Raw genomic sequence first — 26,806 nt, forward strand, 5'->3', positions numbered from 1 at the left:
AAAAAGAAAAGGAGTGATAGAAAAGGACAGTAGAAGCCGCACCGAACCCAAGAATGGACTCACAGTTACCAAATGGAATGGGACTGAGGAGGATGGGTTAGGAGGGAAGGGAGAGAGGGAAAATGGGGCATTATGAGTGGCACACAGGGTGTGGCCCGGCGGCAAGCTAGGTAGGTCCGTATAACGTAGCGATGATCAGCAGCACTTCTACAGCATAATTCTGGGCTGTTGGACAGCGACTCTTACGGGTACGTGGTGGGGACTTGACAGTGGGGGTAGCCTAGGAACCATAATGTTGTTCATGTAACTTTGAAGTATTGACAACAAAATGAAAAGGAACACACATTACCTTGGCTCTGGATTCCATTTAGCCTGATGCTGTCAAGTTGGTCAGTGTCCACCTCACCCGAATCACACCTGCTCCTCTCAGCATACACATTATGTCTCCAGGACAGAGGCACCACTGTGACATCGTGGAATCTCCAGGCAACAGTGCTGCGCTTACAAACTCCACCCACGGGGGGGGGCAGTGCCCAGCCTTGCGGAGCTGCATCATCTTAGCAAACATTAGAGTTACTTACCTACATACATACATATATATATATATATATATATATATATAAATATCTATATATGTATAAAGATACCACTCATCATTACAGTATCAGAAAAAACAAAAAACTGAAGAAGGAAACAGCAGCAATCTCAGAAAACCCAAGAATGGACTAAAAGTTAACAGAGGGAAAGAGACTGAGGTGTATGGGTGGGAATGGAGGGATTAAGGAGGGGCGAAGTAAGGACACTTTAGAAGAAGAATATATAATGTGGGAGGGGTGTCACAGACAGGGCGGAAAAACACAGAAAAGACAAGTAGGGATTCTACAGTATCTTACTATGCTCATGGACAGTGACTGCAATGGGGTATCTGGGGGCACGTGCGTGATGGGGGGAGTCTAGTAAACATAATGGAACTCATCTAATTGTGCATTAATGACAGAAACATCCATGGATAGATAGGTAGACAGATAATAAAGGAATGAATGAATGAATGGATGCATGGATGGATGAATACATACATACACACATACATACATACAAACATACATACATAAAGAACGCAGCAGCCCAGTTCTAGAAAGACATCTGCACCCCTAAATTTATGGCAGCACTATTCACAATAACCAATCTACAATTACATAAGGAACATCAAGGTTACTAGACTGCCCAGATCATCAAGTCGCCCCCCAGACCCCATTACACTCACTGTTCACCAGCATAGTAAGATCCTACAGAATCACTGCTTGAATTCTCTGAACTATACTGACTTCCCTATAGAATTCCCGCCCACATTATGTGAGCTAATCGTATTGCCCCCTTACCAGCCTGCAACCGTCCTTCAAACCAGCCTTCTTAGTCCCTTAACCATTCCTACGTTGGTGATGGGGGGAGTGTAATAAACATGATGTTATCCACATAATTGTAGATTCATGATAAAAAAATAAATGAATAAACAGATGAATGAATGAATGAGACATTGCCGCCACCAGTTTAAAAGCGACACGTGCATCCCTATGATGACCACAGCACTATTCTCAATAGCCAAGCTCAGTGTCCATCAGTAGATGAACAATGGAATATTATTCAGTCATAGGAAAACAAATCCCACCATTTGCAGAAACACGCATGCTGTGAGACGGCATCATACTCAGTGTAATAAGGCAGGGAGGTGGAGAAACACAAGTATCAAATGATATCACTTGGGTGTGCAGGAGGGGAACCAAGAGACATCTGAAGAAGAAAAACGGCACCACAAGAGTGGACTAACAGTTACCGAAGGGAAAGGGATGGAGGTGGACAGGTGGGAACAGAGGAAAATGTCAGGCGGAGCGGGGGCGAATGTGCACATTACCTTTGGCATGCATAAAGCAGAAGGGTGGGCACGGGGAGGGACGTACGACACAGAGAAGACAACAAGGGATTCTACAGCATCTTAATATGCTCATGGACAGTGACTGCAATGAGGTATCTGGGGGCATCTCATTGTGGGGGGCAGTTTACTAAACTACATGAGACTCACGTAGATGAAGACTAATGATAAATAAATAAATAAATAAATAACAGATATGCAAGGGAGTAATGAACTAACTAAATATATTCAAACATCCGGACATACAGAAATAAACACTAGAATACAGCACCCCAGTTTTAAAAAGACCTGTGCAACCGTATAATTATCACAGCACTGTCCACAAAAACAGACAAGGTAAGTGTCTATCAGAGGATGAAAAGTGGAATATTATTCTGCCATATGCAGAAACCAATCCTACCATGTGCAACAACATGGAGAGAGGTAGAGGGTATCATGCTCTGCGAAATAAGCCACGCAGACAAAGACAAGTGTCAACTCATTTCACTCATCTGAGGAGTAGCAGAAAAAAGAAAAGGAGTGATAGAAAAGGACAGTAGAAGCCGCACCGAACCCAAGAATGGACTCACAGTTACCAAATGGAATGGGACTGAGGAGGATGGGTTAGGAGGGAAGGGAGAGAGGGAAAATGGGGCATTATGAGTGGCACACAGGGTGTGGCCCGGCGGCAAGCTTAGGTAGGTCCGTATAACGTAGCGATGATCAGCAGCACTTCTACAGCATATTCCTGGTCTTTTGGACAGCGACTCTTACGGGCTACGTGGTGGGGACTTGACAGTGGGGGTAGCCTAGGAACCATAATGTTGTTCATGTAACTTTGAAGTAGTGACAACAAAATGAAAAGGAACACACATTACCTTGGCTCTGGATTCCATTTAGCCTGATGCTGTCAAGTTGGTCAGTGTCCACCTCACCGGAATCACACCTGCTCCTCTCAGCATACACATTATGTCTCCAGGACAGAGGCACCACTGTGACATCGTGGAATCTCCAGGCAACAGTGCTGCGCTTACAAAATCCACAAACGGGGGAGGGGCAGTGCCCAGCCGTGCGGAGCTGCATCATCTTAGCAAACATTAGAGTTACTTACCTACATACATACATATATATATATATATATATATAAATATCTATATATGTATAATGATATCACTCATCATTACAGTATCAGAACAAACAAAAAACTGAAGAAGGAAACAGCAGCAGTCTCAGAAAACCCAAGAATGGACTAAAAGTTAACAGAGGGAAAGAGACTGAGGTGTATGGGTGGGAATGGAGGGATTAGGGAGGGGCGAAGTAAGGACACTTTAGAAGAAGAATATATAATGTGGGAGGGGTGTCACAGACAGGGCGGAAAAACACAGAAAAGACAAGTAGGGATTCTACAGTATCTTACTATGCTCATGGACAGTGACTGCAATGGGGTATCTGGGGGCACGTGCGTGATGGGGGTGTCTAGTAAACATAATGGAACTCCTCTAATTGTGCATTAATGACAGAAACATCCATGGATAGATAGGTAGACAGATAATAAAGGAATGAATGAATGAATGGATGCATGGATGGATGAATACATACATACACACATACATACATACAAACATACATACATAAAGAACGCAGCTGCCCAGTTCTAGAAAGACATCTGCACCCCTAAATTTATGGCAGCACTATTCACAATAACCAATCTACAATTACATAAGGAACATCAAGGTTACTAGACTGCCCAGATCATCAAGTCGCCCCCCAGACCCCATTACACTCACTGTTCACCAGCATAGTAAGATCCTACAGAATCACTGCTTGAATTCTCTGAACTATACTTACTTCCCTATAGAATTCCCCCCCCATTATGTGAGGTAATCGTATTGCCCCCTTACCAGCCTGCAACCGTCCTTCAAACCAGCCTTCTTAGTCCCTTAACCATTCCTACGTTGGTGATGGGGGGAGTGTAATAAACATGATGTTATCCACATAATTGTAGATTCATGATAAAAGAATAAATGAATAAACAGATGAATGAATGAATGAGACATTGCCGCCCCCAGTTTAAAAGCGACACGTGCCTCCCTATGAGGACCACAGCACTATTCTCAATAGCCAAGCTCAGTGTCCATCAGTAGATGAACAATGGAATATTATTCAGTCATAGGAAAACAAATCCCACCATTTGCAGTAACACGGATGCTGTGAGACGGCATCATACTCAGTGTAATAAGGCAGGCAGGTGGAGAAACACAAGTATCAAATGATATCACTTGCGTGTGCAGGAGGGGAACCAAGAGACATCCGAAGAAGAAAAACGGCACCACAAGAGTGGACTAACAGTTACCGAAGGGAAAGGGATGGAGGTGGACAGGTGGGAACGGAGGAAAATGTCAGGCGGAGCGGGGGCGAATGTGCACATTACCTTTGGCATGCATAAAGCAGAAGGGTGGGCACGGGGAGGGACGTACGACACAGAGAAGACAACAAGGGATTCTACAGCATCTTAATATGCTCATGGACAGTGACTGCAATGAGGTATGTGGGGGCATCTCATTGTGGGGGGCAGTTTACTAAACTACATGAGACTCACGTAGATGAAGACTAATGATAAATAAATAAATAAATAAATAACAGATATGCAAGGCAGTAATGAACTAACTAAATATATTCAAACATCCGGACATACAGAAATAAACACTAGAATACAGCAGCCCAGGTTAAAAAAGACCTGTGCACCCGTATAATTATCACAGCACTGTCCACAACAACAGACAAGGTAAGTGTCTATCAGAGGATGAAAAGTGGAATATTATTCTGCCATATGCAGAAACCAATCCTACCATGTGCAACAACATGGAGAGAGGTAGAGGGTATCATGCTCCGCGAAATAAGCCACGCTGACAAAGACAAGTGTCAACTGATTTCACTCACCTGTGGAGTAGCAGAAAAAAGAAAAGGAGTGATAGAAAAGGACAGTAGAAGCCGCACCGAACCCAAGAATGGACTCACAGTCACCAAAGGGAATGGGACTGAGGAGGATGGGTTAGGAGGGAAGGGAGAGAGGGAAAATGGGGCAGTATGAGTGGCACACAGGGTGTGGCCCGGCGGCAAGCTTAGGTAGGTCCGTATAACATAGCGATGATCAGCAGCACTTCTACAGCATATTCCTGGGCTGTTGGACAGCGACTGTTACGGGCTACGTGGTGGGGACTTGACAGTGGGGGTAGCCTAGGAACCATAATGTTGTTCATGTAACTTTGAAGTAGTGACAACAAAATGAAAAGGAACACACATTACCTTGGCTCTGGATTCCATTTAGCCTGATGCTGTCAAGTTGGTCAGTGTCCACCTCACCGGAATCACACCTGCTCCTCTCAGCATACACATTATGTCTCCAGGACAGAGGCACCACTGTGACATCGTGGAATCTCCAGGCAACAGTGCTGCGCTTACAAACTCCACCCACGGGGGGGGGGGGGCAGTGCCCAGCCGTGCGGAGCTGCATCATCTTAGCAAACATTAGAGTTACTTACCTACATACATACATATATATATATATATATATAAATATCTATATATGTATAATGATATCACTCATCATTACAGTATCAGAACAAACAAAAAACTGAAGAAGGAAACAGCAGCAGTCTCAGAAAACCCAAGAATGGACTAAAAGTTAACAGAGGGAAAGAGACTGAGGTGTATGGGTGGGAAAGGAGGGATTAGGGAGGGGCGAAGTAAGGACACTTTAGAAGAAGAATATATAATGTGGGAGGGGTGTCACAGACAGGGCGGAAAAACACAGAAAAGACAAGTAGGGATTCTACAGTATCTTACTATGCTCATGGACAGTGACTGCAATGGGGTATCTGGGGGCACGTGCGTGATGGGGGTGTCTAGTAAACATAATGGAACTCCTCTAATTGTGCATTAATGACAGAAACATCCATGGATAGATAGGTAGACAGATAATAAATGAATGAATGAATGAATGGATGCATGGATGGATGAATACATACATACACACATACATACATACAAACATACATACATAAAGAACGCAGCTGCCCAGTTCTAGAAAGACATCTGCACCCCTAAATTTATGGCAGCACTATTCACAATAACCAATCTACAATTACATAAGGAACATCAAGGTTACTAGACTGCCCAGATCATCAAGTCGCCCCCCAGACCCCATTACACTCACTGTTCACCAGCATAGTAAGATCCTACAGAATCACTGCTTGAATTCTCTGAACTATACTGACTTCCCTATAGAATTCCCCCCCACATTATGTGAGGTAATCGTATTGCCCCCTTACCAGCCTGCAACCGTCCTTCAAACCAGCCTTCTTAGTCCCTTAACCATTCCTACGTTGGTGATGGGGGGAGTGTAATAAACATGATGTTATCCACATAATTGTAGATTCATGATAAAAAAATAAATGAATAAACAGATGAATGAATGAATGAGACATTGCCGCCACCAGTTTAAAAGCGACACGTGCATCCCTATGATGACCACAGCACTATTCTCAATAAACAAGCTCAGTGTCCATCAGTAGATGAACAATGGAATATTATTCAGTCATAGGAAAACAAATCCCACCATTTGCAGAAACACGCATGCTGTGAGACGGCATCATACTCAGTGTAATAAGGCAGGCAGGTGGAGAAACACAAGTATCAAATTATATCACTTGGGTGTGCAGGAGGGGAACCAAGAGACATCTGAAGAAGAAAAACGGCACCACAAGAGTGGACTAACAGTTACCGAAGTGAAAGGGATGGAGGTGGACAGGTGGGAACGGAGGAAAATGTCAGGCGGAGCGGGGGCGAATGTGCACATTACCTTTGGCATGCATAAAGCAGAAGGGTGGGCACGGGGAGGGACGTACGACACAGAGAAGACAACAAGGGATTCTACAGCATCTTAATATGCTCATGGACAGTGACTGCAATGAGGTATCTGGGGGCATCTCATTGTGGGGGGCAGTTTACTAAACTACATGAGACTCACGTAGATGAAGACTAATGATAAATAAATAAATAAATAACAGATATGCAAGGGAGTAATGAACTAACTAAATATATTCAAACATCCGGACATACAGAAATAAACACTAGAATACAGCAGCCCAGGTTAAAAAAGACCTGTGCACCCGTGTAATTATCACAGCACTGTCCACAACAACAGACAAGGTAAGTGTCTATCAGAGGATGAAAAGTGGAATATTATTCTGCCATATGCAGAAACCAATCCTACCATGTGCAACAACATGGAGAGAGGTAGAGGGTATCATGCTCCGCGAAATAAGCCACGCAGACAAAGACAAGTGTCAACTGATTTCACTCACCTGTGGAGTAGCAGAAAAAAGAAAAGGAGTGATAGAAAAGGACAGTAGAAGCCGCACCGAACCCAAGAATGGACTCACAGTTAGCACAGGGAATGGGACTGAGAAGGATGGGTTAGGAGGGAAGGGAGAGAGGGAAAATGGGGCATTATGAGTGGCACACAGGGTGTGGCCCGGCGGCAAGCTTAGGTAGGTCCGTATAACATAGCGATGATCAGCAGCACTTCTACAGCATATTCCTGGGCTGTTGGACAGCGACTCTTACGGGCTACGTGGTGGGGACTTGACAGTGGGGGTAGCCTAGGAACCATAATGTTGTTCATGTAACTTTGAAGTAGTGACAACAAAATGAAAAGGAACACACAGTACCTTGGCTCTGGATTCCATTTAGCCTGATGCTGTCAAGTTGGTCAGTGTCCACCTCACCCGAATCACACCTGCTCCTCTCAGCATACACATTATGTCTCCAGGACAGAGGCACCACTGTGACATCGTGGAATCTCCAGGCAACAGTGCTGCGCTTACAAACTCCACAAACGGGGGGTGGCAGTGCCCAGCCGTGCGGAGCTGCATCATCTTAGCAAACATTAGAGTTACTTACCTACATAAATACACACATATATATATATATAAATATCTATATATGTATAATGATATCACTCATCATTACAGTATCAGAACAAACAAAAAACTGAAGAAGGAAACAGCAGCAGTCTCAGAAAACGCAAGAATGGACTAAAAGTTAACAGAGGGAAAGAGACTGAGGTGTATGGGTGGGAATGGAGGGATTAGGGAGGGGCGAAGTAAGGACACATTAGAAGAAGAATATATAATGTGGGAGGGGTGTCACAGACAGGGCGGAAAAACACAGAAAAGACAAGTAGGGATTCTACAGTATCTTACTATGCTCATGGACAGTGACTGCAATGGGGTATCTGGGGGCACGTGCGTGATGGGCGGAGTCTAGTAAATATAATGGAACTCCTCTAATTGTGCATTAATGACAGAAACATCCATGGATAGATAGGTAGACAGATAATAAATGAATGAATGAATGAATGGATGCATGGATGGATGAATACATACATACACACATACATACATACAAACATACATACATAAAGAACGCAGTAGCCCAGTTCTAGAAAGACATCTGCACCCCTAAATTTATGGCAGCAGTATTCACAATAACAAATCTACAATTACATAAGGAACATCAAGGTTACTAGACTGCCCAGATCATCAAGTCGCCCCCCAGACCCCATTACACTCACTGTTCACCAGCATAGTAAGATCCTACAGAATCACTGCTTGAATTCTCTGAACTATACTGACTTCCCTATAGAATTCCCCCCCACATTATGTGAGCTAATCATAATGCCCCCTTACCAGCCTGCAACCGTCCTTCACAACCAGCCTTCTTAGTCCCTTAACCATTCCTACGTTGGTGATGGGGGGAGTGTAATAAACATGATGTTATCCACATAATTGTAGATTCATGATAAAAAAAAAAATGAATACACAGATGAATGAATGAATGAGACATTGCCGCCCCCAGTTTAAAAGCGACACGTGCATCCCTATGATGACCACAGCACTATTCTCAATAGCCAAACTCAGTGTCCATCAGTAGATGAACAATGGAATACTATTCAGTCATAGGAAAACAAATCCCACCATTTGCAGAAACACGGATGGTGTGAGAGGGCATCATACTCAGTGTAATAAGGCAGGCAGGTGGAGAAACCCAAGTATCAAATGATATCACTCGCTTGTGCAGGAGGGGAACCAAGAGACAGCCGAAGAAGAAAAACGGCACCACAAGAGTGGACTAACAGTTACCGAAGGGAAAGGGATGGAGGTGGACAGGTGGGAACAGAGGAAAATGTCAGGCGGAGCGGGGGCGAATGTGCACATTACCTTTGGCATGCATAAAGCAGAAGGGTGGGCACGGGGAGGGACGTACGACACAGAGAAGACAACAAGGGATTCTACAGCATCTTAATATGCTCATGGACAGTGACTGCAATGAGGTATCTGGGGGCATCTCATTGTGGGGGGCAGTTTACTAAACTACATGAGACTCACGTAGATGAAGACTAATGATAAATAAATAAATAAATAAATAACAGATATGCAAGGGAGTAATGAACTAACTAAATATATTCAAACATCCGGACATACAGAAATAAACACTAGAATACAGCACCCCAGTTTTAAAAAGACCTGTGCAACCGTATAATTATCACAGCACTGTCCACAAAAACAGACAAGGTAAGTGTCTATCAGAGGATGAAAAGTGGAATATTATTCTGCCATATGCAGAAACCAATCCTACCATGTGCAACAACATGGAGAGAGGTAGAGGGTATCATGCTCTGCGAAATAAGCCACGCAGACAAAGACAAGTGTCAACTCATTTCACTCATCTGAGGAGTAGCAGAAAAAAGAAAAGGAGTGATAGAAAAGGACAGTAGAAGCCGCACCGAACCCAAGAATGGACTCACAGTTACCAAATGGAATGGGACTGAGGAGGATGGGTTAGGAGGGAAGGGAGAGAGGGAAAATGGGGCATTATGAGTGGCACACAGGGTGTGGCCCGGCGGCAAGCTAGGTAGGTCCGTATAACGTAGCGATGATCAGCAGCACTTCTACAGCATAATTCTGGGCTGTTGGACAGCGACTCTTACGGGTACGTGGTGGGGACTTGACAGTGGGGGTAGCCTAGGAACCATAATGTTGTTCATGTAACTTTGAAGTATTGACAACAAAATGAAAAGGAACACACATTACCTTGGCTCTGGATTCCATTTAGCCTGATGCTGTCAAGTTGGTCAGTGTCCACCTCACCCGAATCACACCTGCTCCTCTCAGCATACACATTATGTCTCCAGGACAGAGGCACCACTGTGACATCGTGGAATCTCCAGGCAACAGTGCTGCGCTTACAAACTCCACCCACGGGGGGGGGCAGTGCCCAGCCGTGCGGAGCTGCATCATCTTAGCAAACATTAGAGTTACTTACCTACATACATACATATATATATATATATATATATAAATATCTATATATGTATAAAGATACCACTCATCATTACAGTATCAGAAAAAACAAAAAACTGAAGAAGGAAACAGCAGCAGTCTCAGAAAACCCAAGAATGGACTAAAAGTTAACAGAGGGAAAGAGACTGAGGTGTATGGGTGGGAATGGAGGGATTAGGGAGGGGCGAAGTAAGGACACTTTAGAAGAAGAATATATAATGTGGGAGGGGTGTCACAGACAGGGCGGAAAAACACAGAAAAGACAAGTAGGGATTCTACAGTATCTTACTATGCTCATGGACAGTGACTGCAATGGGGTATCTGGGGGCACGTGCGTGATGGGGGGAGTCTAGTAAACATAATGGAACTCATCTAATTGTGCATTAATGACAGAAACATCCATGGATAGATAGGTAGACAGATAATAAAGGAATGAATGAATGAATGGATGCATGGATGGATGAATACATACATACACACATACATACATACAAACATACATACATAAAGAACGCAGCAGCCCAGTTCTAGAAAGACATCTGCACCCCTAAATTTATGGCAGCACGATTCACAATAACCAATCTACAATTACATAAGGAACATCAAGGTTACTAGACTGCCCAGATCATCAAGTCGCCCCCCAGACCCCATTACACTCACTGTTCACCAGCATAGTAAGATCCTACAGAATCACTGCTTGAATTCTCTGAACTATACTGACTTCCCTATAGAATTCCCGCCCACATTATGTGAGCTAATCGTATTGCCCCCTTACCAGCCTGCAACCGTCCTTCAAACCAGCCTTCTTAGTCCCTTAACCATTCCTACGTTGGTGATGGGGGGAGTGTAATAAACATGATGTTATCCACATAATTGTAGATTCATGATAAAAAAATAAATGAATAAACAGATGAATGAATGAATGAGACATTGCCGCCCCCAGTTTAAAAGCGACACGTGCATCCCTATGATGACCACAGCACTATTCTCAATAGCCAAGCTCAGTGTCCATCAGTAGATGAACAATGGAATATTATTCAGTCATAGGAAAACAAATCCCACCATTTGCAGAAACACGCATGCTGTGAGACGGCATCATACTCAGTGTAATAAGGCAGGGAGGTGGAGAAACACAAGTATCAAATGATATCACTTGGGTGTGCAGGAGGGGAACCAAGAGACATCTGAAGAAGAAAAACGGCACCACAAGAGTGGACTAACAGTTACCGAAGGGAAAGGGATGGAGGTGGACAGGTGGGAACAGAGGAAAATGTCAGGCGGAGCCGGGGCGAATGTGCACATTACCTTTGGCATGCATAAAGCAGAAGGGTGGGCACGGGGAGGGACGTACGACACAGAGAAGACAACAAGGGATTCTACAGCATCTTAATATGCTCATGGACAGTGACTGCAATGAGGTATCTGGGGGCATCTCATTGTGGGGGGCAGTTTACTAAACTACATGAGACTCACGTAGATGAAGACTAATGATAAATAAATAAATAAATAAATAACAGATATGCAAGGGAGTAATGAACTAACTAAATATATTCAAACATCCGGACATACAGAAATAAACACTAGAATACAGCACCCCAGTTTTAAAAAGACCTGTGCAACCGTATAATTATCACAGCACTGTCCACAAAAACAGACAAGGTAAGTGTCTATCAGAGGATGAAAAGTGGAATATTATTCTGCCATATGCAGAAACCAATCCTACCATGTGCAACAACATGGAGAGAGGTAGAGGGTATCATGCTCTGCGAAATAAGCCACGCAGACAAAGACAAGTGTCAACTCATTTCACTCATCTGAGGAGTAGCAGAAAAAAGAAAAGGAGTGATAGAAAAGGACAGTAGAAGCCGCACCGAACCCAAGAATGGACTCACAGTTACCAAATGGAATGGGACTGAGGAGGATGGGTTAGGAGGGAAGGGAGAGAGGGAAAATGGGGCATTATGAGTGGCACACAGGGTGTGGCCCGGCGGCAAGCTTAGGTAGGTCCGTATAACGTAGCGATGATCAGCAGCACTTCTACAGCATATTCCTGGTCTTTTGGACAGCGACTCTTACGGGCTACGTGGTGGGGACTTGACAGTGGGGGTAGCCTAGGAACCATAATGTTGTTCATGTAACTTTGAAGTAGTGACAACAAAATGAAAAGGAACACACATTACCTTGGCTCTGGATTCCATTTAGCCTGATGCTGTCAAGTTGGTCAGTGTCCACCTCACCGGAATCACACCTGCTCCTCTCAGCATACACATTATGTCTCCAGGACAGAGGCACCACTGTGACATCGTGGAATCTCCAGGCAACAGTGCTGCGCTTACAAAATCCACAAACGGGGGAGGGGCAGTGCCCAGCCGTGCGGAGCTGCATCATCTTAGCAAACATTAGAGTTACTTACCTACATACATACATATATATATATATATATATATATAAATATCTATATATGTATAATGATATCACTCATCATTACAGTATCAGAACAAACAAAAAACTGAAGAAGGAAACAGCAGCAGTCTCAGAAAACCCAAGAATGGACTAAAAGTTAACAGAGGGAAAGAGACTGAGGTGTATGGGTGGGAATGGAGGGATTAGGGAGGGGCGAAGTAAGGACACTTTAGAAGAAGAATATATAATGTGGGAGGGGTGTCACAGACAGGGCGGAAAAACACAGAAAAGACAAGTAGGGATTCTACAGTATCTTACTATGCTCATGGACAGTGACTGCAATGGGGTATCTGGGGGCACGTGCGTGATGGGGGTGTCTAGTAAACATAATGGAACTCCTCTAATTGTGCATTAATGACAGAAACATCCATGGATAGATAGGTAGACAGATAATAAATGAATGAAGGAATGAATGGATGCATGGATGGATGAATACATACATACACACATACATACATACAAACATACATACATAAAGAACGCAGCTGCCCAGTTCTAGAAAGACATCTGCACCCCTAAATTTATGGCAGCACTATTCACAATAACCAATCTACAATTACATAAGGAACATCAAGGTTACTAGACTGCCCAGATCATCAAGTCGCCCCCCAGACCCCATTACACTCACTGTTCACCAGCATAGTAAGATCCTACAGAATCACTGCTTGAATTCTCTGAACTATACTGACTTCCCTATAGAATTCCCGCCCACATTATGTGAGCTAATCGTATTGCCCCCTTACCAGCCTGCAACCGTCCTTCAAACCAGCCTTCTTAGTCCCTTAACCATTCCTACGTTGGTGATGGGGGGAGTGTAATAAACATGATGTTATCCACATAATTGTAGATTCATGATAAAAAAATAAATGAATAAACAGATGAATGAATGAATGAGACATTGCCGCCCCCAGTTTAAAAGCGACACGTGCATCCCTATGATGACCACAGCACTATTCTCAATAGCCAAGCTCAGTGTCCATCAGTAGATGAACAATGGAATATTATTCAGTCATAGGAAAACAAATCCCACCATTTGCAGAAACACGCATGCTGTGAGACGGCATCATACTCAGTGTAATAAGGCAGGGAGGTGGAGAAACACAAGTATCAAATGATATCACTTGGGTGTGCAGGAGGGGAACCAAGAGACATCTGAAGAAGAAAAACGGCACCACAAGAGTGGACTAACAGTTACCGAAGGGAAAGGGATGGAGGTGGACAGGTGGGAACAGAGGAAAATGTCAGGCGGAGCCGGGGCGAATGTGCACATTACCTTTGGCATGCATAAAGCAGAAGGGTGGGCACGGGGAGGGACGTACGACACAGAGAAGACAACAAGGGATTCTACAGCATCTTAATATGCTCATGGACAGTGACTGCAATGAGGTATCTGGGGGCATCTCATTGTGGGGGGCAGTTTACTAAACTACATGAGACTCACGTAGATGAAGACTAATGATAAATAAATAAATAAATAAATAACAGATATGCAAGGGAGTAATGAACTAACTAAATATATTCAAACATCCGGACATACAGAAATAAACACTAGAATACAGCACCCCAGTTTTAAAAAGACCTGTGCAACCGTATAATTATCACAGCACTGTCCACAAAAACAGACAAGGTAAGTGTCTATCAGAGGATGAAAAGTGGAATATTATTCTGCCATATGCAGAAACCAATCCTACCATGTGCAACAACATGGAGAGAGGTAGAGGGTATCATGCTCTGCGAAATAAGCCACGCAGACAAAGACAAGTGTCAACTCATTTCACTCATCTGAGGAGTAGCAGAAAAAAGAAAAGGAGTGATAGAAAAGGACAGTAGAAGCCGCACCGAACCCAAGAATGGACTCACAGTTACCAAATGGAATGGGACTGAGGAGGATGGGTTAGGAGGGAAGGGAGAGAGGGAAAATGGGGCATTATGAGTGGCACACAGGGTGTGGCCCGGCGGCAAGCTTAGGTAGGTCCGTATAACGTAGCGATGATCAGCAGCACTTCTACAGCATATTCCTGGTCTTTTGGACAGCGACTCTTACGGGCTACGTGGTGGGGACTTGACAGTGGGGGTAGCCTAGGAACCATAATGTTGTTCATGTAACTTTGAAGTAGTGACAACAAAATGAAAAGGAACACACATTACCTTGGCTCTGGATTCCATTTAGCCTGATGCTGTCAAGTTGGTCAGTGTCCACCTCACCGGAATCACACCTGCTCCTCTCAGCATACACATTATGTCTCCAGGACAGAGGCACCACTGTGACATCGTGGAATCTCCAGGCAACAGTGCTGCGCTTACAAAATCCACAAACGGGGGAGGGGCAGTGCCCAGCCGTGCGGAGCTGCATCATCTTAGCAAACATTAGAGTTACTTACCTACATACATACATATATATATATATATATATATATAAATATCTATATATGTATAATGATATCACTCATCATTACAGTATCAGAACAAACAAAAAACTGAAGAAGGAAACAGCAGCAGTCTCAGAAAACCCAAGAATGGACTAAAAGTTAACAGAGGGAAAGAGACTGAGGTGTATGGGTGGGAATGGAGGGATTAGGGAGGGGCGAAGTAAGGACACTTTAGAAGAAGAATATATAATGTGGGAGGGGTGTCACAGACAGGGCGGAAAAACACAGAAAAGACAAGTAGGGATTCTACAGTATCTTACTATGCTCATGGACAGTGACTGCAATGGGGTATCTGGGGGCACGTGCGTGATGGGGGTGTCTAGTAAACATAATGGAACTCCTCTAATTGTGCATTAATGACAGAAACATCCATGGATAGATAGGTAGACAGATAATAAAGGAATGAATGAATGAATGGATGCATGGATGGATGAATACATACATACACACATACATACATACAAACATACATACATAAAGAACGCAGCAGCCCAGTTCTAGAAAGACATCTGCACCCCTAAATTTATGGCAGCACGATTCACAATAACCAATCTACAATTACATAAGGAACATCAAGGTTACTAGACTGCCCAGATCATCAAGTCGCCCCCCAGACCCCATTACACTCACTGTTCACCAGCATAGTAAGATCCTACAGAATCACTGCTTGAATTCTCTGAACTATACTGACTTCCCTATAGAATTCCCGCCCACATTATGTGAGCTAATCGTATTGCCCCCTTACCAGCCTGCAACCGTCCTTCAAACCAGCCTTCTTAGTCCCTTAACCATTCCTACGTTGGTGATGGGGGGAGTGTAATAAACATGATGTTATCCACATAATTGTAGATTCATGATAAAAAAATAAATGAATAAACAGATGAATGAATGAATGAGACATTGCCGCCCCCAGTTTAAAAGCGACACGTGCATCCCTATGATGACCACAGCACTATTCTCAATAGCCAAGCTCAGTGTCCATCAGTAGATGAACAATGGAATATTATTCAGTCATAGGAAAACAAATCCCACCATTTGCAGAAACACGCATGCTGTGAGACGGCATCATACTCAGTGTAATAAGGCAGGGAGGTGGAGAAACACAAGTATCAAATGATATCACTTGGGTGTGCAGGAGGGGAACCAAGAGACATCTGAAGAAGAAAAACGGCACCACAAGAGTGGACTAACAGTTACCGAAGGGAAAGGGATGGAGGTGGACAGGTGGGAACAGAGGAAAATGTCAGGCGGAGCCGGGGCGAATGTGCACATTACCTTTGGCATGCATAAAGCAGAAGGGTGGGCACGGGGAGGGACGTACGACACAGAGAAGACAACAAGGGATTCTACAGCATCTTAATATGCTCATGGACAGTGACTGCAATGAGGTATCTGGGGGCATCTCATTGTGGGGGGCAGTTTACTAAACTACATGAGACTCACGTAGATGAAGACTAATGATAAATAAATAAATAAATAAATAACAGATATGCAAGGGAGTAATGAACTAACTAAATATATTCAAACATCCGGACATACAGAAATAAACACTAGAATACAGCACCCCAGTTTTAAAAAGACCTGTGCAACCGTATAATTATCACAGCACTGTCCACAAAAACAGACAAGGTAAGTGTCTATCAGAGGATGAAAAGTGGAATATTATTCTGCCATATGCAGAAACCAATCCTACCATGTGCAACAACATGGAGAGAGGTAGAGGGTATCATGCTCTGCGAAATAAGCCACGCAGACAAAGACAAGTGTCAACTCATTTCACTCATCTGAGGAGTAGCAGAAAAAAGAAAAGGAGTGATAGAAAAGGACAGTAGAAGCCGCACCGAACCCAAGAATGGACTCACAGTTACCAAATGGAATGGGACTGAGGAGGATGGGTTAGGAGGGAAGGGAGAGAGGGAAAATGGGGCATTATGAGTGGCACACAGGGTGTGGCCCGGCGGCAAGCTTAGGTAGGTCCGTATAACGTAGCGATGATCAGCAGCACTTCTACAGCATATTCCTGGTCTTTTGGACAGCGACTCTTACGGGCTACGTGGTGGGGACTTGACAGTGGGGGTAGCCTAGGAACCATAATGTTGTTCATGTAACTTTGAAGTAGTGACAACAAAATGAAAAGGAACACACATTACCTTGGCTCTGGATTCCATTTAGCCTGATGCTGTCAAGTTGGTCAGTGTCCACCTCACCGGAATCACACCTGCTCCTCTCAGCATACACATTATGTCTCCAGGACAGAGGCACCACTGTGACATCGTGGAATCTCCAGGCAACAGTGCTGCGCTTACAAAATCCACAAACGGGGGAGGGGCAGTGCCCAGCCGTGCGGAGCTGCATCATCTTAGCAAACATTAGAGTTACTTACCTACATACATACATATATATATATATATATATATAAATATCTATATATGTATAATGATATCACTCATCATTACAGTATCAGAACAAACAAAAAACTGAAGAAGGAAACAGCAGCAGTCTCAGAAAACCCAAGAATGGACTAAAAGTTAACAGAGGGAAAGAGACTGAGGTGTATGGGTGGGAATGGAGGGATTAGGGAGGGGCGAAGTAAGGACACTTTAGAAGAAGAATATATAATGTGGGAGGGGTGTCACAGACAGGGCGGAAAAACACAGAAAAGACAAGTAGGGATTCTACAGTATCTTACTATGCTCATGGACAGTGACTGCAATGGGGTATCTGGGGGCACGTGCGTGATGGGGGTGTCTAGTAAACATAATGGAACTCCTCTAATTGTGCATTAATGACAGAAACATCCATGGATAGATAGGTAGACAGATAATAAATGAATGAATGAATGAATGGATGCATGGATGGATGAATACATACATACACACATACATACATACAAACATACATACATAAAGAACGCAGCTGCCCAGTTCTAGAAAGACATCTGCACCCCTAAATTTATGGCAGCACTATTCACAATAACCAATCTACAATTACATAAGGAACATCAAGGTTACTAGACTGCCCAGATCATCAAGTCGCCCCCCAGACCCCATTACACTCACTGTTCACCAGCATAGTAAGATCCTACAGAATCACTGCTTGAATTCTCTGAACTATACTGACTTCCCTATAGAATTCCCGCCCACATTATGTGAGCTAATCGTATTGCCCCCTTACCAGCCTGCAACCGTCCTTCAAACCAGCCTTCTTAGTCCCTTAACCATTCCTACGTTGGTGATGGGGGGAGTGTAATAAACATGATGTTATCCACATAATTGTAGATTCATGATAAAAAAATAAATGAATAAACAGATGAATGAATGAATGAGACATTGCCGCCCCCAGTTTAAAAGCGACACGTGCATCCCTATGATGACCACAGCACTATTCTCAATAGCCAAGCTCAGTGTCCATCAGTAGATGAACAATGGAATATTATTCAGTCATAGGAAAACAAATCCCACCATTTGCAGAAACACGCATGCTGTGAGACGGCATCATACTCAGTGTAATAAGGCAGGGAGGTGGAGAAACACAAGTATCAAATGATATCACTTGGGTGTGCAGGAGGGGAACCAAGAGACATCTGAAGAAGAAAAACGGCACCACAAGAGTGGACTAACAGTTACCGAAGGGAAAGGGATGGAGGTGGACAGGTGGGAACAGAGGAAAATGTCAGGCGGAGCCGGGGCGAATGTGCACATTACCTTTGGCATGCATAAAGCAGAAGGGTGGGCACGGGGAGGGACGTACGACACAGAGAAGACAACAAGGGATTCTACAGCATCTTAATATGCTCATGGACAGTGACTGCAATGAGGTATCTGGGGGCATCTCATTGTGGGGGGCAGTTTACTAAACTACATGAGACTCACGTAGATGAAGACTAATGATAAATAAATAAATAAATAAATAACAGATATGCAAGGGAGTAATGAACTAACTAAATATATTCAAACATCCGGACATACAGAAATAAACACTAGAATACAGCACCCCAGTTTTAAAAAGACCTGTGCAACCGTATAATTATCACAGCACTGTCCACAAAAACAGACAAGGTAAGTGTCTATCAGAGGATGAAAAGTGGAATATTATTCTGCCATATGCAGAAACCAATCCTACCATGTGCAACAACATGGAGAGAGGTAGAGGGTATCATGCTCTGCGAAATAAGCCACGCAGACAAAGACAAGTGTCAACTCATTTCACTCATCTGAGGAGTAGCAGAAAAAAGAAAAGGAGTGATAGAAAAGGACAGTAGAAGCCGCACCGAACCCAAGAATGGACTCACAGTTACCAAATGGAATGGGACTGAGGAGGATGGGTTAGGAGGGAAGGGAGAGAGGGAAAATGGGGCATTATGAGTGGCACACAGGGTGTGGCCCGGCGGCAAGCTTAGGTAGGTCCGTATAACGTAGCGATGATCAGCAGCACTTCTACAGCATATTCCTGGTCTTTTGGACAGCGACTCTTACGGGCTACGTGGTGGGGACTTGACAGTGGGGGTAGCCTAGGAACCATAATGTTGTTCATGTAACTTTGAAGTAGTGACAACAAAATGAAAAGGAACACACATTACCTTGGCTCTGGATTCCATTTAGCCTGATGCTGTCAAGTTGGTCAGTGTCCACCTCACCGGAATCACACCTGCTCCTCTCAGCATACACATTATGTCTCCAGGACAGAGGCACCACTGTGACATCGTGGAATCTCCAGGCAACAGTGCTGCGCTTACAAAATCCACAAACGGGGGAGGGGCAGTGCCCAGCCGTGCGGAGCTGCATCATCTTAGCAAACATTAGAGTTACTTACCTACATACATACATATATATATATATATATATATAAATATCTATATATGTATAATGATATCACTCATCATTACAGTATCAGAACAAACAAAAAACTGAAGAAGGAAACAGCAGCAGTCTCAGAAAACCCAAGAATGGACTAAAAGTTAACAGAGGGAAAGAGACTGAGGTGTATGGGTGGGAATGGAGGGATTAGGGAGGGGCGAAGTAAGGACACTTTAGAAGAAGAATATATAATGTGGGAGGGGTGTCACAGACAGGGCGGAAAAACACAGAAAAGACAAGTAGGGATTCTACAGTATCTTACTATGCTCATGGACAGTGACTGCAATGGGGTATCTGGGGGCACGTGCGTGATGGGGGTGTCTAGTAAACATAATGGAACTCCTCTAATTGTGCATTAATGACAGAAACATCCATGGATAGATAGGTAGACAGATAATAAAGGAATGAATGAATGAATGGATGCATGGATGGATGAATACATACATACACACATACATACATACAAACATACATACATAAAGAACGCAGCTGCCCAGTTCTAGAAAGACATCTGCACCCCTAAATTTATGGCAGCACTATTCACAATAACCAATCTACAATTACATAAGGAACATCAAGGTTACTAGACTGCCCAGATCATCAAGTCGCCCCCCAGACCCCATTACACTCACTGTTCACCAGCATAGTAAGATCCTACAGAATCACTGCTTGAATTCTCTGAACTATACTTACTTCCCTATAGAATTCCCCCCCCATTATGTGAGGTAATCGTATTGCCCCCTTACCAGCCTGCAACCGTCCTTCAAACCAGCCTTCTTAGTCCCTTAACCATTCCTACGTTGGTGATGGGGGGAGTGTAATAAACATGATGTTATCCACATAATTGTAGATTCATGATAAAAGAATAAATGAATAAACAGATGAATGAATGAATGAGACATTGCCGCCCCCAGTTTAAAAGCGACACGTGCCTCCCTATGAGGACCACAGCACTATTCTCAATAGCCAAGCTCAGTGTCCATCAGTAGATGAACAATGGAATATTATTCAGTCATAGGAAAACAAATCCCACCATTTGCAGTAACACGGATGCTGTGAGACGGCATCATACTCAGTGTAATAAGGCAGGCAGGTGGAGAAACACAAGTATCAAATGATATCACTTGCGTGTGCAGGAGGGGAACCAAGAGACATCCGAAGAAGAAAAACGGCACCACAAGAGTGGACTAACAGTTACCGAAGGGAAAGGGATGGAGGTGGACAGGTGGGAACGGAGGAAAATGTCAGGCGGAGCGGGGGCGAATGTGCACATTACCTTTGGCATGCATAAAGCAGAAGGGTGGGCACGGGGAGGGACGTACGACACAGAGAAGACAACAAGGGATTCTACAGCATCTTAATATGCTCATGGACAGTGACTGCAATGAGGTATGTGGGGGCATCTCATTGTGGGGGGCAGTTTACTAAACTACATGAGACTCACGTAGATGAAGACTAATGATAAATAAATAAATAAATAAATAACAGATATGCAAGGGAGTAATGAACTAACTAAATATATTCAAACATCCGGACATACAGAAATAAACACTAGAATACAGCAGCCCAGGTTAAAAAAGACCTGTGCACCCGTATAATTATCACAGCACTGTCCACAACAACAGACAAGGTAAGTGTCTATCAGAGGATGAAAAGTGGAATATTATTCTGCCATATGCAGAAACCAATCCTACCATGTGCAACAACATGGAGAGAGGTAGAGGGTATCATGCTCCGCGAAATAAGCCACGCTGACAAAGACAAGTGTCAACTGATTTCACTCACCTGTGGAGTAGCAGAAAAAAGAAAAGGAGTGATAGAAAAGGACAGTAGAAGCCGCACCGAACCCAAGAATGGACTCACAGTCACCAAAGGGAATGGGACTGAGGAGGATGGGTTAGGAGGGAAGGGAGAGAGGGAAAATGGGGCAGTATGAGTGGCACACAGGGTGTGGCCCGGCGGCAAGCTTAGGTAGGTCCGTATAACATAGCGATGATCAGCAGCACTTCTACAGCATATTCCTGGGCTGTTGGACAGCGACTGTTACGGGCTACGTGGTGGGGACTTGACAGTGGGGGTAGCCTAGGAACCATAATGTTGTTCATGTAACTTTGAAGTAGTGACAACAAAATGAAAAGGAACACACATTACCTTGGCTCTGGATTCCATTTAGCCTGATGCTGTCAAGTTGGTCAGTGTCCACCTCACCGGAATCACACCTGCTCCTCTCAGCATACACATTATGTCTCCAGGACAGAGGCACCACTGTGACATCGTGGAATCTCCAGGCAACAGTGCTGCGCTTACAAACTCCACCCACGGGGGGGGGGGCAGTGCCCAGCCGTGCGGAGCTGCATCATCTTAGCAAACATTAGAGTTACTTACCTACATACATACATATATATATATATATATATAAATATCTATATATGTATAATGATATCACTCATCATTACAGTATCAGAACAAACAAAAAACTGAAGAAGGAAACAGCAGCAGTCTCAGAAAACAAAAGAATGGACTAAAAGTTAACAGAGGGAAAGAGACTGAGGTGTATGGGTGGGAAAGGAGGGATTAGGGAGGGGCGAAGTAAGGACACTTTAGAAGAAGAATATATAATGTGGGAGGGGTGTCACAGACAGGGCGGAAAAACACAGAAAAGACAAGTAGGGATTCTACAGTATCTTACTATGCTCATGGACAGTGACTGCAATGGGGTATCTGGGGGCACGTGCGTGATGGGGGTGTCTAGTAAACATAATGGAACTCCTCTAATTGTGCATTAATGACAGAAACATCCATGGATAGATAGGTAGACAGATAATAAATGAATGAATGAATGAATGGATGCATGGATGGATGAATACATACATACACACATACATACATACAAACATACATACATAAAGAACGCAGCTGCCCAGTTCTAGAAAGACATCTGCACCCCTAAATTTATGGCAGCACTATTCACAATAACCAATCTACAATTACATAAGGAACATCAAGGTTACTAGACTGCCCAGATCATCAAGTCGCCCCCCAGACCCCATTACACTCACTGTTCACCAGCATAGTAAGATCCTACAGAATCACTGCTTGAATTCTCTGAACTATACTGACTTCCCTATAGAATTCCCCCCCACATTATGTGAGGTAATCGTATTGCCCCCTTACCAGCCTGCAACCGTCCTTCAAACCAGCCTTCTTAGTCCCTTAACCATTCCTACGTTGGTGATGGGGGGAGTGTAATAAACATGATGTTATCCACATAATTGTAGATTCATGATAAAAAAATAAATGAATAAACAGATGAATGAATGAATGAGACATTGCCGCCACCAGTTTAAAAGCGACACGTGCATCCCTATGATGACCACAGCACTATTCTCAATAAACAAGCTCAGTGTCCATCAGTAGATGAACAATGGAATATTATTCAGTCATAGGAAAACAAATCCCACCATTTGCAGAAACACGCATGCTGTGAGACGGCATCATACTCAGTGTAATAAGGCAGGCAGGTGGAGAAACACAAGTATCAAATTATATCACTTGGGTGTGCAGGAGGGGAACCAAGAGACATCTGAAGAAGAAAAACGGCACCACAAGAGTGGACTAACAGTTACCGAAGGGAAAGGGATGGAGGTGGACAGGTGGGAACGGAGGAAAATGTCAGGCGGAGCGGGGGCGAATGTGCACATTACCTTTGGCATGCATAAAGCAGAAGGGTGGGCACGGGGAGGGACGTACGACACAGAGAAGACAACAAGGGATTCTACAGCATCTTAATATGCTCATGGACAGTGACTGCAATGAGGTATCTGGGGGCATCTCATTGTGGGGGGCAGTTTACTAAACTACATGAGACTCACGTAGATGAAGACTAATGATAAATAAATAAATAAATAACAGATATGCAAGGGAGTAATGAACTAACTAAATATATTCAAACATCCGGACATACAGAAATAAACACTAGAATACAGCAGCCCAGGTTAAAAAAGACCTGTGCACCCGTGTAATTATCACAGCACTGTCCACAACAACAGACAAGGTAAGTGTCTATCAGAGGATGAAAAGTGGAATATTATTCTGCCATATGCAGAAACCAATCCTACCATGTGCAACAACATGGAGAGAGGTAGAGGGTATCATGCTCCGCGAAATAAGCCACGCAGACAAAGACAAGTGTCAACTGATTTCACTCACCTGTGGAGTAGCAGAAAAAAGAAAAGGAGTGATAGAAAAGGACAGTAGAAGCCGCACCGAACCCAAGAATGGACTCACAGTTAGCACAGGGAATGGGACTGAGAAGGATGGGTTAGGAGGGAAGGGAGAGAGGGAAAATGGGGCATTATGAGTGGCACACAGGGTGTGGCCCGGCGGCAAGCTTAGGTAGGTCCGTATAACATAGCGATGATCAGCAGCACTTCTACAGCATATTCCTGGGCTGTTGGACAGCGACTCTTACGGGCTACGTGGTGGGGACTTGACAGTGGGGGTAGCCTAGGAACCATAATGTTGTTCATGTAACTTTGAAGTAGTGACAACAAAATGAAAAGGAACACACAGTACCTTGGCTCTGGATTCCATTTAGCCTGATGCTGTCAAGTTGGTCAGTGTCCACCTCACCCGAATCACACCTGCTCCTCTCAGCATACACATTATGTCTCCAGGACAGAGGCACCACTGTGACATCGTGGAATCTCCAGGCAACAGTGCTGCGCTTACAAACTCCACAAACGGGGGGTGGCAGTGCCCAGCCGTGCGGAGCTGCATCATCTTAGCAAACATTAGAGTTACTTACCTACATAAATACACACATATATATATATATAAATATCTATATATGTATAATGATATCACTCATCATTACAGTATCAGAACAAACAAAAAACTGAAGAAGGAAACAGCAGCAGTCTCAGAAAACGCAAGAATGGACTAAAAGTTAACAGAGGGAAAGAGACTGAGGTGTATGGGTGGGAATGGAGGGATTAGGGAGGGGCGAAGTAAGGACACATTAGAAGAAGAATATATAATGTGGGAGGGGTGTCACAGACAGGGCGGAAAAACACAGAAAAGACAAGTAGGGATTCTACAGTATCTTACTATGCTCATGGACAGTGACTGCAATGGGGTATCTGGGGGCACGTGCGTGATGGGCGGAGTCTAGTAAATATAATGGAACTCCTCTAATTGTGCATTAATGACAGAAACATCCATGGATAGATAGGTAGACAGATAATAAATGAATGAATGAATGAATGGATGCATGGATGGATGAATACATACATACACACATACATACATACAAACATACATACATAAAGAACGCAGTAGCCCAGTTCTAGAAAGACATCTGCACCCCTAAATTTATGGCAGCAGTATTCACAATAACAAATCTACAATTACATAAGGAACATCAAGGTTACTAGACTGCCCAGATAATCAAGTCGCCCCCCAGACCCCATTACACTCACTGTTCACCAGCATAGTAAGATCCTACAGAATCACTGCTTGAATTCTCTGAACTATACTGACTTCCCTATAGAATTCCCCCCCACATTATGTGAGCTAATCGTAATGCCCCCTTACCAGCCTGCAACCGTCCTTCACAACCAGCCTTCTTAGTCCCTTAACCATTCCTACGTTGGTGATGGGGGGAGTGTAATAAACATGATGTTATCCACATAATTGTAGATTCATGATAAAAAAAAAAATGAATACACAGATGAATGAATGAATGAGACATTGCCGCCCCCAGTTTAAAAGCGACACGTGCATCCCTATGATGACCACAGCACTATTCTCAATAGCCAAACTCAGTGTCCATCAGTAGATGAACAATGGAATACTATTCAGTCATAGGAAAACAAATCCCACCATTTGCAGAAACACGGATGGTGTGAGAGGGCATCATACTCAGTGTAATAAGGCAGGCAGGTGGAGAAACCCAAGTATCAAATGATATCACTCGCTTGTGCAGGAGGGGAACCAAGAGACAGCCGAAGAAGAAAAACGGCACCACAAGAGTGGACTAACAGTTACCGAAGGGAAAGGGATGGAGGTGGACAGGTGGGAACAGAGGAAAATGTCAGGCGGAGCGGGGGCGAATGTGCACATTACCTTTGGCATGCATAAAGCAGAAGGGTGGGCACGGGGAGGGACGTACGACACAGAGAAGACAACAAGGGATTCTACAGCATCTTAATATGCTCATGGACAGTGACTGCAATGAGGTATCTGGGGGCATCTCATTGTGGGGGGCAGTTTACTAAACTACATGAGACTCACGTAGATGAAGACTAATGATAAATAAATAAATAAATAAATAACAGATATGCAAGGGAGTAATGAACTAACTAAATATATTCAAACATCCGGACATACAGAAATAAACACTAGAATACAGCACCCCAGTTTTAAAAAGACCTGTGCAACCGTATAATTATCACAGCACTGTCCACAAAAACAGACAAGGTAAGTGTCTATCAGAGGATGAAAAGTGGAATATTATTCTGCCATATGCAGAAACCAATCCTACCATGTGCAACAACATGGAGAGAGGTAGAGGGTATCATGCTCTGCGAAATAAGCCACGCAGACAAAGACAAGTGTCAACTCATTTCACTCATCTGAGGAGTAGCAGAAAAAAGAAAAGGAGTGATAGAAAAGGACAGTAGAAGCCGCACCGAACCCAAGAATGGACTCACAGTTACCAAATGGAATGGGACTGAGGAGGATGGG

This window comes from Manis pentadactyla, chromosome 6 (assembly GCF_030020395.1).
Source record: "Manis pentadactyla isolate mManPen7 chromosome 6, mManPen7.hap1, whole genome shotgun sequence".
Taxonomy (NCBI): domain Eukaryota; kingdom Metazoa; phylum Chordata; class Mammalia; order Pholidota; family Manidae; genus Manis; species Manis pentadactyla.